At 46.4% G+C, this 12264-nt stretch overlaps 5 non-coding genes and 1 pseudogene across 5 annotated transcripts; all 6 read right to left on the bottom strand.

Moving 5' to 3' along the window:
- Window positions 1-1720: 1720 nt before the first annotated feature.
- On the bottom strand, window positions 1721-1911 carry LOC130320742 (U2 spliceosomal RNA). Its single transcript, XR_008866594.1, has one exon. It is a non-coding gene; the product is annotated as a U2 spliceosomal RNA (small nuclear RNA).
- Window positions 1912-4022: 2111 nt separating this feature from the next.
- On the bottom strand, window positions 4023-4213 carry LOC130320741 (U2 spliceosomal RNA). Its single transcript, XR_008866593.1, has one exon. It is a non-coding gene; the product is annotated as a U2 spliceosomal RNA (small nuclear RNA).
- Window positions 4214-6303: 2090 nt separating this feature from the next.
- Window positions 6304-6494, bottom strand: LOC130320740 (U2 spliceosomal RNA). The gene has a single exon (XR_008866592.1). It is a non-coding gene; the product is annotated as a U2 spliceosomal RNA (small nuclear RNA).
- Window positions 6495-8596: 2102 nt separating this feature from the next.
- Window positions 8597-8787, bottom strand: LOC130320804 (U2 spliceosomal RNA). Its single transcript, XR_008866650.1, has one exon. It is a non-coding gene; the product is annotated as a U2 spliceosomal RNA (small nuclear RNA).
- A 2085-nt stretch (window positions 8788-10872) lies between these two features.
- Window positions 10873-11056, bottom strand: LOC130320815 (U2 spliceosomal RNA). The gene has a single exon (XR_008866658.1). It is a non-coding gene; the product is annotated as a U2 spliceosomal RNA (small nuclear RNA).
- A 696-nt stretch (window positions 11057-11752) lies between these two features.
- On the bottom strand, window positions 11753-11912 carry LOC130320830 (U2 spliceosomal RNA; annotated as a pseudogene).
- Window positions 11913-12264: the final 352 nt, after the last annotated feature.

The raw sequence follows: 12264 nt of genomic DNA, 5'->3' as shown, positions 1-12264 counted from the left end.
GGTATCAAACCAACACCCACGGGAAGCTGTAAGCATAGAGGACATGCCTGCACCCCATTGGACTTACCTGTGTGGGTTAAACCCGGGTTATTTGACAACCTATGGCGGTGATGGTTCTGCTCAGGCAGAGCAGTGCTGATGCTCCTCATAAAGCTGTCGCTGCTGTGAAGGTTCTAGGTGACATCACAAATCCCTATGGTTACATACACAACAAAGCTGGGTTGTTGTTGTTTACACTCTGCAAGGCCTGTGGAAGTGAGTGACATCATAGCACTGTAGTTCTGAGGGTTCTAGATGGATGCAACAATCTCCTGTTGCTTCTATGAAGGCCATAATAGACGACATCACCAAACAGCTCCATAGTCACATACACAGCAAAGGAGAGATGTTGTTTACACCTAGTGATGTCAGTGGTATTGAGTGACATCACAGCACAGTGCTAAGGCTCCTGGGCCTGGACACAGCAGCGGCTGCAATATCTCAACGGAGAATACGTTTATATATATGTGTGTGTGTGCGCGTATATATATATATATATATATATATATATATATATTTCTCCGCCGAAATCACTTTTAAACCCATTTCCACCTTTTTTTCCCTTCTCTTCCTCTTACTTTTTTTTCACGTTTTTTAACGTTTTTCTCCTTTTCGCCTCTTTTCTGGGCGTATTATTCTTCTTTTTTTTCGTCTAATGCATACCCCATCAGTGCAGCAATGCTTATTCAATACCGCCAGCAGATGGAGACACTGGGGGATAATTTTCTAAGGATTTATACTGATTTTTCCTGTCTGAATTTGTCGCACAGAAAGTTGCAGGCCAAATATGTGTGACATTTCTGCGACTTTAGCTTCTAGAGCATTTTTACAACATTATACATAGGTGCTGAATACATAAAAAGCGACTGTTCAGCGACAGACAAGTCGCATCGGCTGAAAGTAGGCCAGAATGTCAGTCCATGTTGGAGCAGGTTTAGATACAGTCTAAAGTATAGATCTCAAAGTCTGTGCACAGAATTTAGCAAGGGCCTCGCACCTTCTGATGCATCAGGTAGGTGCACAATAGCATAGCCTAACCCTCTGTACTTTGGTCTATATTGATGCGGGACATAGACAGCCAGCTGATGACCAATCCATTAGTGCAATGGATGGCTGGAAGCATTTGTCTTTGCCTTTGCAATACCACAGAAGCAATGCATGGTCAATGTACAGCAATGACACACCTGTGTGAACAGCCAGGAGACCCCCCCCCCCCCCATGTTATGTTACATAGTTACATAGTTAGTACGGTCGAAAAAAGACATATGTCCATCAAGTTCAACCAGGGAATTAAGGGGTAGGGGTGTGGCGCGATATTGGGGAAGGGATGAGATTTTATATTTCTTCATAAGCATTAATCTTATTTTGTCAATTAGGAACATTCAGCACCCACCCGCTATCAAGGCAGCTGCCTATCATGTCATGCCCTACCTGCACAGGTGTGCTGGCTACTCAAATGATCCAATTAAGGAGGCCATTTAGTCAGCAGCAGCAGAAGTCCTGTGCCTGGACGCTCCAACAGCGGCCAGACACAAGCAGAAGCAGAAGCAGCAGAAGCAGCAGCAGCACCACCTTTTGTTTTTTGGCTGCAGCAGCAGCAAGGCCCACAGGGCTGGCTAGCTGGCTAGCCAGCAAGCAGGTAGCAATGAAAGTAGGAATCTTTCTTTTTAACCCTGTAAGGGGGTGGTGCACTGTACCCGAAGATACTGCCATATCGGGTCAATGCATAGGGCGACGGAAGCAAGCTTCGAAATCGGCCCCCGTTCTCAAAAATCCATTTAATATATGGTCCCCAGATAGGGGACGTATCAGATATTAAACTGATAAGAACAGATACTACACTTGATCTTAGCCAAAAGGCCGAGAAGCGATAACCGTGAAAGGGGCGGGCCCAACAAGGTGCCCTTCATGGGCACTATCACTGCTTGCTGTCAGGGAGGCTGCCAGACAATTTTCCATGCACACTCTGGGCTGGGGGGCAGTCAACCACCAGTACACACAGCAGAACCTAAACCCATACCATTATTGCTAAGCAGCAAGACAGGGGCCCATTGCACTCCCACGGGGCCTTTTTAAATGCAATCCATAACCCGGATTTGCCAGGAACCCTTCTTACTCCTCCTACTTGCATGTGACACTGGGCTTAGGATCTGCATAGGAAACACACACACAAGCACACACCTACCTTTGTTGCCTGCAGATGCCTCCTTGGCTGTCCCCAAACGGTATCAAACCAACACCCACGGGAAGCTGTAAGCATAGAGGACATGCCTGCACCCCATTGGACTTACCTGTGTGGGTTAAACCCGGGTTATTTGACAACCTATGGCGGTGATGGTTCTGCTCAGGCAGAGCAGTGCTGATGCTCCTCATAAAGCTGTCGCTGCTGTGAAGGTTCTAGGTGACATCACAAATCCCTATGGTTACATACACAACAAAGCTGGGTTGTTGTTGTTTACACTCTGCAAGGCCTGTGGAAGTGAGTGACATCATAGCACTGTAGTTCTGAGGGTTCTAGATGGATGCAACAATCTCCTGTTGCTTCTATGAAGGCCATAATAGACGACATCACCAAACAGCTCCATAGTCACATACACAGCAAAGGAGAGATGTTGTTTACACCTAGTGATGTCAGTGGTATTGAGTGACATCACAGCACAGTGCTAAGGCTCCTGGGCCTGGACACAGCAGCGGCTGCAATATCTCAACGGAGAATACGTTTATATATATGTGTGTGTGTGCGCGTATATATTTATATATATATATATATATATATATATATATATATATATATATATATATATATATATTTCTCCGCCGAAATCACTTTTAAACCCATTTCCACCTTTTTTTCCCTTCTCTTCCTCTTACTTTTTTTTCACGTTTTTTTACGTTTTTCTCCTTTTCGCCTCTTTTCTGGGCGTATTATTCTTCTTTTTCTTCTTTTTTTTCGTCTAATGCATACCCCATCAGTGCAGCAATGCTTATTCAATACCGCCAGCAGATGGAGACACTGGGGGATAATTTTCTAAGGATTTATACTGATTTTTCCTGTCTGAATTTGTCGCACAGAAAGTTGCAGGCCAAATATGTGTGACATTTCTGCGACTTTAGCTTCTAGAGCATTTTTACAACATTATACATAGGTGCTGAATACATAAAAAGCGACTGTTCAGCGACAGACAAGTCGCATCGGCTGAAAGTAGGCCAGAATGTCAGTCCATGTTGGAGCAGGTTTAGATACAGTCTAAAGTATAGATCTCAAAGTCTGTGCACAGAATTTAGCAAGGGCCTCGCACCTTCTGATGCATCAGGTAGGTGCACAATAGCATAGCCTAACCCTCTGTACTTTGGTCTATATTGATGCGGGACATAGACAGCCAGCTGATGACCAATCCATTAGTGCAATGGATGGCTGGAAGCATTTGTCTTTGCCTTTGCAATACCACAGAAGCAATGCATGGTCAATGTACAGCAATGACACACCTGTGTGAACAGCCAGGAGACCCCCCCCCCCCCCATGTTATGTTACATAGTTACATAGTTAGTACGGTCGAAAAAAGACATATGTCCATCAAGTTCAACCAGGGAATTAAGGGGTAGGGGTGTGGCGCGATATTGGGGAAGGGATGAGATTTTATATTTCTTCATAAGCATTAATCTTATTTTGTCAATTAGGAACATTCAGCACCCACCCGCTATCAAGGCAGCTGCCTATCATGTCATGCCCTACCTGCACAGGTGTGCTGGCTACTCAAATGATCCAATTAAGGAGGCCATTTAGTCAGCAGCAGCAGAAGTCCTGTGCCTGGACGCTCCAACAGCGGCCAGACACAAGCAGAAGCAGAAGCAGCAGAAGCAGCAGCAGCACCACCTTTTGTTTTTTGGCTGCAGCAGCAGCAAGGCCCACAGGGCTGGCTAGCTGGCTAGCCAGCAAGCAGGTAGCAATGAAAGTAGGAATCTTTCTTTTTAACCCTGTAAGGGGGTGGTGCACTGTACCCGAAGATACTGCCATATCGGGTCAATGCATAGGGCGACGGAAGCAAGCTTCGAAATCGGCCCCCGTTCTCAAAAATCCATTTAATATATGGTCCCCAGATAGGGGACGTATCAGATATTAAACTGATAAGAACAGATACTACACTTGATCTTAGCCAAAAGGCCGAGAAGCGATAACCGTGAAAGGGGCGGGCCCAACAAGGTGCCCTTCATGGGCACTATCACTGCTTGCTGTCAGGGAGGCTGCCAGACAATTTTCCATGCACACTCTGGGCTGGGGGGCAGTCAACCACCAGTACACACAGCAGAACCTAAACCCATACCATTATTGCTAAGCAGCAAGACAGGGGCCCATTGCACTCCCACGGGGCCTTTTTAAATGCAATCCATAACCCGGATTTGCCAGGAACCCTTCTTACTCCTCCTACTTGCATGTGACACTGGGCTTAGGATCTGCATAGGAAACACACACACAAGCACACACCTACCTTTGTTGCCTGCAGATGCCTCCTTGGCTGTCCCCAAACGGTATCAAACCAACACCCACGGGAAGCTGTAAGCATAGAGGACATGCCTGCACCCCATTGGACTTACCTGTGTGGGTTAAACCCGGGTTATTTGACAACCTATGGCGGTGATGGTTCTGCTCAGGCAGAGCAGTGCTGATGCTCCTCATAAAGCTGTCGCTGCTGTGAAGGTTCTAGGTGACATCACAAATCCCTATGGTTACATACACAACAAAGCTGGGTTGTTGTTGTTTACACTCTGCAAGGCCTGTGGAAGTGAGTGACATCATAGCACTGTAGTTCTGAGGGTTCTAGATGGATGCAACAATCTCCTGTTGCTTCTATGAAGGCCATAATAGACGACATCTCCATAGTCACATACACAGCAAAGGAGAGATGTTGTTTACACCTAGTGATGTCAGTGGTATTGAGTGACATCACAGCACAGTGCTAAGGCTCCTGGGCCTGGACACAGCAGCGGCTGCAAATATCTCAACGGAGAATACGTTTATATATAATGTGTGTGTGTGCGCGTATATATATATATATATATATATATATATATATATATATATATATATATTTCTCCGCCGAAATCACTTTTAAACCCATTTCCACCTTTTTTTCCCTTCTCTTCCTCTTACTTTTTTTTTCACGTTTTTTTTACGTTTTTCTCCTTTTTCGCCTCTTTTCTGGGCGTATTATTCTTCTTTTTCTTCTTTTTTTTCGTCTAATGCATACCCCATCAGTGCAGCAATGCTTATTCAATACCGCCAGCAGATGGAGACACTGGGGGATAATTTTCTAAGGATTTATACTGATTTTTCCTGTCTGAATTTGTCGCACAGAAAGTTGCAGGCCAATATGTGTGACATTTCTGCGACTTTAGCTTCTAGAGCATTTTTACAACATTATACATAGGTGCTGAATACATAAAAAGCGACTGTTCAGCGACAGACAAGTCGCATCGGCTGAAAGTAGGCCAGAATGTCAGTCCATGTTGGAGCAGGTTTAGATACAGTCTAAAGTATAGATCTCAAAGTCTGTGCACAGAATTTAGCAAGGGCCTCGCACCTTCTGATGCATCAGGTAGGTGCACAATAGCATAGCCTAACCCTCTGTACTTTGGTCTATATTGATGCGGGACATAGACAGCCAGCTGATGACCAATCCATTAGTGCAATGGATGGCTGGAAGCATTTGTCTTTGCCTTTGCAATACCACAGAAGCAATGCATGGTCAATGTACAGCAATGACACACCTGTGTGAACAGCCAGGAGACCCCCCCCCCCCCCATGTTATGTTACATAGTTACATAGTTAGTACGGTCGAAAAAGACATATGTCCATCAAGTTCAACCAGGGAATTAAGGGGTAGGGGTGTGGCGCGATATTGGGGAAGGGATGAGATTTTATATTTCTTCATAAGCATTAATCTTATTTTGTCAATTAGGGAACATTCAGCACCCACCTGCTATCAAGGCAGCTGCCTATCATGTCATGCCCTACCTGCACAGGTGTGCTGGCTACTCAAATGATCCAATTAAGGAGGCCATTTAGTCAGCAGCAGCAGAAGTCCTGTGCCTGGACGCTCCAACAGCGGCCAGACACAAGCAGAAGCAGAAGCAGCAGAAGCAGCAGCAGCACCACCTTTTGTTTTTTGGCTGCAGCAGCAGCAAGGCCCCACAGGGCTGGCTAGCTGGCTAGCCAGCAAGCAGGTAGCAATGAAAGTAGGAATCTTTCTTTTTAACCCTGTAAGGGGGTGGTGCACTGTACCCGAAGATACTGCCATATCGGGTCAATGCATAGGGCGACGGAAGCAAGCTTCGAAATCGGCCCCCGTTCTCAAAAATCCATTTAATATATGGTCCCCAGATAGGGGACGTATCAGATATTAAACTGATAAGAACAGATACTACACTTGATCTTAGCCAAAAGGCCGAGAAGCGATAACCGTGAAAGGGGCGGGCCCAACAAGGTGCCCTTCATGGGCACTATCACTGCTTGCTGTCAGGGAGGCTGCCAGACAATTTTCCATGCACACTCTGGGCTGGGGGGCAGTCAACCACCAGTACACACAGCAGAACCTAAACCCATACCATTATTGCTAAGCAGCAAGACAGGGGCCCATTGCACTCCCACGGGGCCCTTTTTAAATGCAATCCATAACCCGGATTTGCCAGGAACCCTTCTTACTCCTCCTACTTGCATGTGACACTGGGCTTAGGATCTGCATAGGAAACACACACACAAGCACACACCTACCTTTGTTGCCTGCAGATGCCTCCTTGGCTGTCCCCAAACGGTATCAAACCAACACCCACGGAAGCTGTAAGCATAGAGGACATGCCTGCACCCCATTGGACTTACCTGTGTGGGTTAAACCCGGGTTATTTTGACAACCTATGGCGGTGATGGTTCTGCTCAGGCAGAAGCAGTGCTGATGCTCCTCATAAAGCTGTCGCTGCTGTGAAGGTTCTAGGTGACATCACAAATCCCTATGGTTACATACACAACAAAGCTGGGTTGTTGTTGTTTACACTCTGCAAGGCCTGTGGAAGTGAGTGACATCATAGCACTGTAGTTACTGAGGGTTCTAGATGATGCAACAATCTCCTGTTGCTTCTATGAAGGCCATAATAGACGACATCACCCAAACAGCTCCATAGTCACATACACAGCAAAGGAGAGATGTTGTTTACACCTAGTGATGTCAGTGGTATTGAGTGACATCACAGCACAGTGCTAAGGCTCCTGGGCCTGGACACAGCAGCGGCTGCAATATCTCAACGGAGAATACGTTTATATATATTGTGTGTGTGTGCGCGTATATATATATATATTATATATATATATATATATATATATATATATTTCTCCCGCCGAAATCACTTTTAAACCCATTTCCACCTTTTTTTCCCTTCTCTTCCTCTTACTTTTTTTTCACGTTTTTTTACGTTTTTCTCCTTTTCGCCTCTTTTCTGGGCGTATTATTCTTCTTTTTCTTCTTTTTTTCGTCTAATGCATACCCCATCAGTGCAGCAATGCTTATTCAATACCGCCAGCAGATGGAGACACTGGGGGATAATTTTTCTAAGGATTTATACTGATTTTTCCTGTCTGAATTTGTCGCACAGAAAGTTGCAGGCCAAATATGTGTGACATTTCTGCGACTTTAGCTTCTAGAGCATTTTTACAACATTATACATAGGTGCTGAATACATAAAAAGCGACTGTTCAGCGACAGACAAGTCGCATCGGCTGAAAGTAGGCCAGAATGTCAGTCCATGTTGGAGCAGGTTTAGATACAGTCTAAAGTATAGATCTCAAAGTCTGTGCACAGAATTTAGCAAGGGCCTCGCACCTTCTGATGCATCAGGTAGGTGCACAATAGCATAGCCTAACCCTCTGTACTTTGGTCTATATTGATGCGGGGACATAGACAGCCAGCTGATGACCAATCCATTAGTGCAATGGATGGCTGGAAGCATTTGTCTTTGCCTTTGCAATACCACAGAAGCAATGCATGGTCAATGTACAGCAATGACACACCTGTGTGAACAGCCAGGAGACCCCCCCCCCCCCCCCATGTTATGTTACATAGTTACATAGTTAGTACGGTCGAAAAAAGACATATGTCCATCAAGTTCAACCAGGGAATTAAGGGGTAGGGGTGTGGCGCGATATTGGGGAAGGATGAGATTTTATATTTCTTCATAAGCATTAATCTTATTTTGTCAATTAGGAACATTCAGCACCACCACCGCTATCAAGGCAGCTGCCTATCATGTCATGCCCTACCTGCACAGGTGTGCTGGCTACTCAAATGATCCAATTAAGGAGGCCATTTAGTCAGCAGCAGCCAGAGTCCTGTGCCTGGGACGCTCCAACAGCGGCCAGACACAAGCAGAAGCAGAAGCAGCAGAAGCAGCAGCAGCACCACCTTTTGTTTTTTGGCTGCAGCAGCAGCAAGGCCCACAGGGCTGGCTAGCTGGCTAGCCAGCAAGCAGGTAGCAATGAAAGTAGGAATCTTTCTTTTTAACCCTGTAAGGGGGGTGGTGCACCTGTACCCGAAGATACTGCCATATCGGGTCAATGCATAGGGCGACGGAAGCAAGCTTCGAAATCGGCCCCCGTTCTCAAAAATCCATTTAATATATGGTCCCCAGATAGGGACGTATCAGATATTAAACTGATAAGAACAGATACTACACTTGATCTTAGCCAAAAGGCCGAGAAGCGATAACCGTGAAGGGGCGGGCCCAACAAGGTGCCCTTCATGGGCACTATCACTGCTTGCTGTCAGGGAGGCTGCCAGACAATTTTCATGCACACTCTGGGCTGGGGGGCAGTCAACCACCAGTACACACAGCAGAACCTTAAACCCATACCATTATTGCTAAGCAGCAAGACAGGGGCCCATTGCACTCCCACGGGCCTTTTTAAATGCAATCCATAACCCGGATTTGCCAGGAACCCTTCTTACTCCTCCTACTTGCATGTGACACTGGGCTTAGGATCTGCATAGAAACACACACACAAGCACACACCTACCTTTGTTGCCCTGCAGATGCCTCCTTGGCTGTCCCCAAACGGTATCAAACCAACACCCACGGAAGCTGTAAGCATAGAGGACATGCCTGCACCCCATTGGACTTACCTGTGTGGGTTAAACCCGGGTTATTTGACAACCTATGGCGGTGATGGTTCTGCTCAGGCAGAGCAGTGCTGATGCTCCTCATAAAGCTGTCGCTGCTGTGAAGGTTCTAGGTGACATCACAAATCCCTATGGTTACATACACAACAAAGCTGGGTTGTTGTTGTTTACACTCTGCAAGGCCTGTGGAAGTGAGTGACATCATAGCACTGTAGTTCTGAGGGTTCTAGATGGATGCAACAATCTCCTGTTGCTTCTATGAAGGCCATAATAGACGACATCACCAACAGCTCCATAGTCACATACACAGCAAAGGAGAGATGTTGTTTACACCTAGTGATGTCAGTGGTATTGAGTGACATCACAGCACAGTGCTAAGGCTCCTGGGCCTGGACACAGCAGCGGCTGCAATATCTCAACGGAGAATACGTTTATATATATGTGTGTGTGTGCGCGTATATATATATATATATATATATATATATATATATATATATATATATTTCTCCGCCGAAATCACTTTTAAACCATTTCCACCTTTTTTTCCCTTCTCTTCCTCTTACTTTTTTTTCACGTTTTTTTACGTTTTTCTCCTTTTCGCCTCTTTTCTGGGCGTATTATTCTTCTTTTCTTCTTTTTTTTCGTCTAATGCATACCCCATCAGTGCAGCAATGCTTATTCAATACCGCCAGCAGATGGAGACACTGGGGGATAATTTTCTAAGGATTTATACTGATTTTTCCTGTCTGAATTTGTCGCACAGAAAGTTGCAGGCCAAATATGTGTGACATTTCTGCGACTTTAGCTTCTAGAGCATTTTTACAACATTATACATAGGTGCTGAATACATAAAAAAGCGACTGTTCAGCGACAGACAAGTCGCATCGGCTGAAAGTAGGCCAGAATGTCAGTCCATGTTGGAGCAGGTTTAGATACAGTCTAAAGTATAGATCTCAAAGTCTGTGCACAGAATTTAGCAAGGGCCTCGCACCTTCTGATGCATCAGGTAGGTGCACAATAGCATAGCCTAACCCTCTGTACTTTGGTCTATATTGATGCGGGACATAGACAGCCAGCTGATGACCAATCCATTAGTGCAATGGATGGCTGGAAGCATTTGTCTTTGCCTTTGCAATACCACAGAAGCAATGCATGGTCAATGTACAGCAATGACACACCTGTGTGAACAGCCAGGAGACCCCCCCCCCCATGTTATGTTACATAGTTACATAGTTAGTACGGTCGAAAAAAGACATATGTCCATCAAGTTCAACCAGGGAATTAAGGGGTAGGGTGTGGCGCGATATTGGGGAAGGGATGAGATTTTATATTTCTTCATAAGCATTAATCTTATTTTGTCAATTAGGAACATTCAGCACCCACACCGCTATCAAGGCAGCTGCCTATCATGTCATGCCCTACCTGCACAGGTGTGCTGGCTACTCAAATGATCCAATTAAGGAGGCCATTTAGTCAGCAGCAGCAGAAGTCCTGTGCCTGGACGCTCCAACAGCGGCCAGACACAAGCAGAAGCAGAAGCAGCAGAAGCAGCAGCAGCACCACCTTTTGTTTTTTGGCTGCAGCAGCAGCAAGGCCCACAGGGCTGGCTAGCTGGCTAGCCAGCAAGCAGGTAGCAATGAAAGTAGGAATCTTTCTTTTTAACCCTGTAAGGGGGTGGTGCACTGTACCCGAAGATACTGCCATATCGGGTCAATGCATAGGGCGACGGAAGCAAGCTTCGAAATCGGCCCCCGTTCTCAAAAATCCATTTAATATATGGTCCCCAGATAGGGGACGTATCAGATATTAAACTGATAAGAACAGATTTTTTTTTTTTTTTTAAATTTAAAGCCGAGGAACGTGCTTTCGATTCACCCAAAGTGCAAGAAAAAGTGCAAACGTGTTACACTAAAAAAACGTGCACAAAGGATGCGGTCTATCGCAAGCCCTTCTCCGATAGGAGAGAGGCCCCCCAACAAACCTTACCCTTCGCCTCCGGACCAAAAGGTACCTGCGAGGTTCCAGGTTCGATGTCCCTTTTCGCCGAAGCTACTAGGAGACCACAAATGCTCCCGGCATCCCCCTTGGCGTTAGCCAAAGGTATCTGCCCGCAGAGCCGATTACGGTAGGTACCCTGCGAAGCAGGAGTACCCGGGGTGTTTGCAGGGAGGTGCGGAACCTAATGGCCACACACACCGTCCCCTAGACCGCCAGGAGGGACACCCAGAAGGGCTACCGCATCCTGACAAATCCTGTGAACACACAACACGCAAAAAGTGACACAGTGAGACAAAAAATAAATAAATAAGTGAATGTGTGCAGATATACTGCCCCGGACATCCGGCCGGATCTATAAAAATTTCTCTGATCCTAGCCAGAAAGGCCGGGAATCAAGAGGTGAGTGCCACAAGGTGAAGAGATTATGGTGCCCGTGCTTCAACTCAGTGAGCCTATTCTCCCAGTGAGTTTCGGCACCTCGGGGTCACCACTCCCCGAGGCACAAAAGTACCTCGGCTCTAGACCCTCTCAGCCTCATGGCGAGACCCGGAGGGAACAGGTCACATCGGGGCAGCCGTCGAGCTGATTCCTCAGAACCAGCCCCGGAAAGCCCTGGTACACCTGCATCCTCCATGCAGCACCCATCCCCACCAGCATGAAAACTGATAAGAACAGATACTACACTTGATCTTAGCCAAAAGGCCGAGAAGCGATAACCGTGAAAGGGGCGGGCCCAACAAGGTGCCCTTCATGGGCACTATCACTGCTTGCTGTCAGGGAGGCTGCCAGACAATTTTCCATGCACACTCTGGGCTGGGGGGCAGTCAACCACCAGTACACACAGCAGAACCTAAACCCATACCATTATTGCTAAGCAGCAAGACAGGGGCCCATTGCACTCCCACGGGGCCTTTTTAAATGCAATCCATAACCCGGATTTGCCAGGAACCCTTCTTACTCCTCCTACTTGCATGTGACACTGGGCTTAGGATCTGCATAGGAAACACACACACAAGCACACACCTACCTTTGTTGCCTGCAGATGCCTCCTTGGCTGTCCCCAAAC

Source organism: Hyla sarda, unplaced genomic scaffold (genome assembly GCF_029499605.1).
Source record: "Hyla sarda isolate aHylSar1 unplaced genomic scaffold, aHylSar1.hap1 scaffold_222, whole genome shotgun sequence".
In the NCBI taxonomy this organism is placed as follows: domain Eukaryota; kingdom Metazoa; phylum Chordata; class Amphibia; order Anura; family Hylidae; genus Hyla; species Hyla sarda.
Note: the sequence above shows the minus strand (reverse complement) of the source record. Positions and strands in the feature narration are given on the sequence as shown.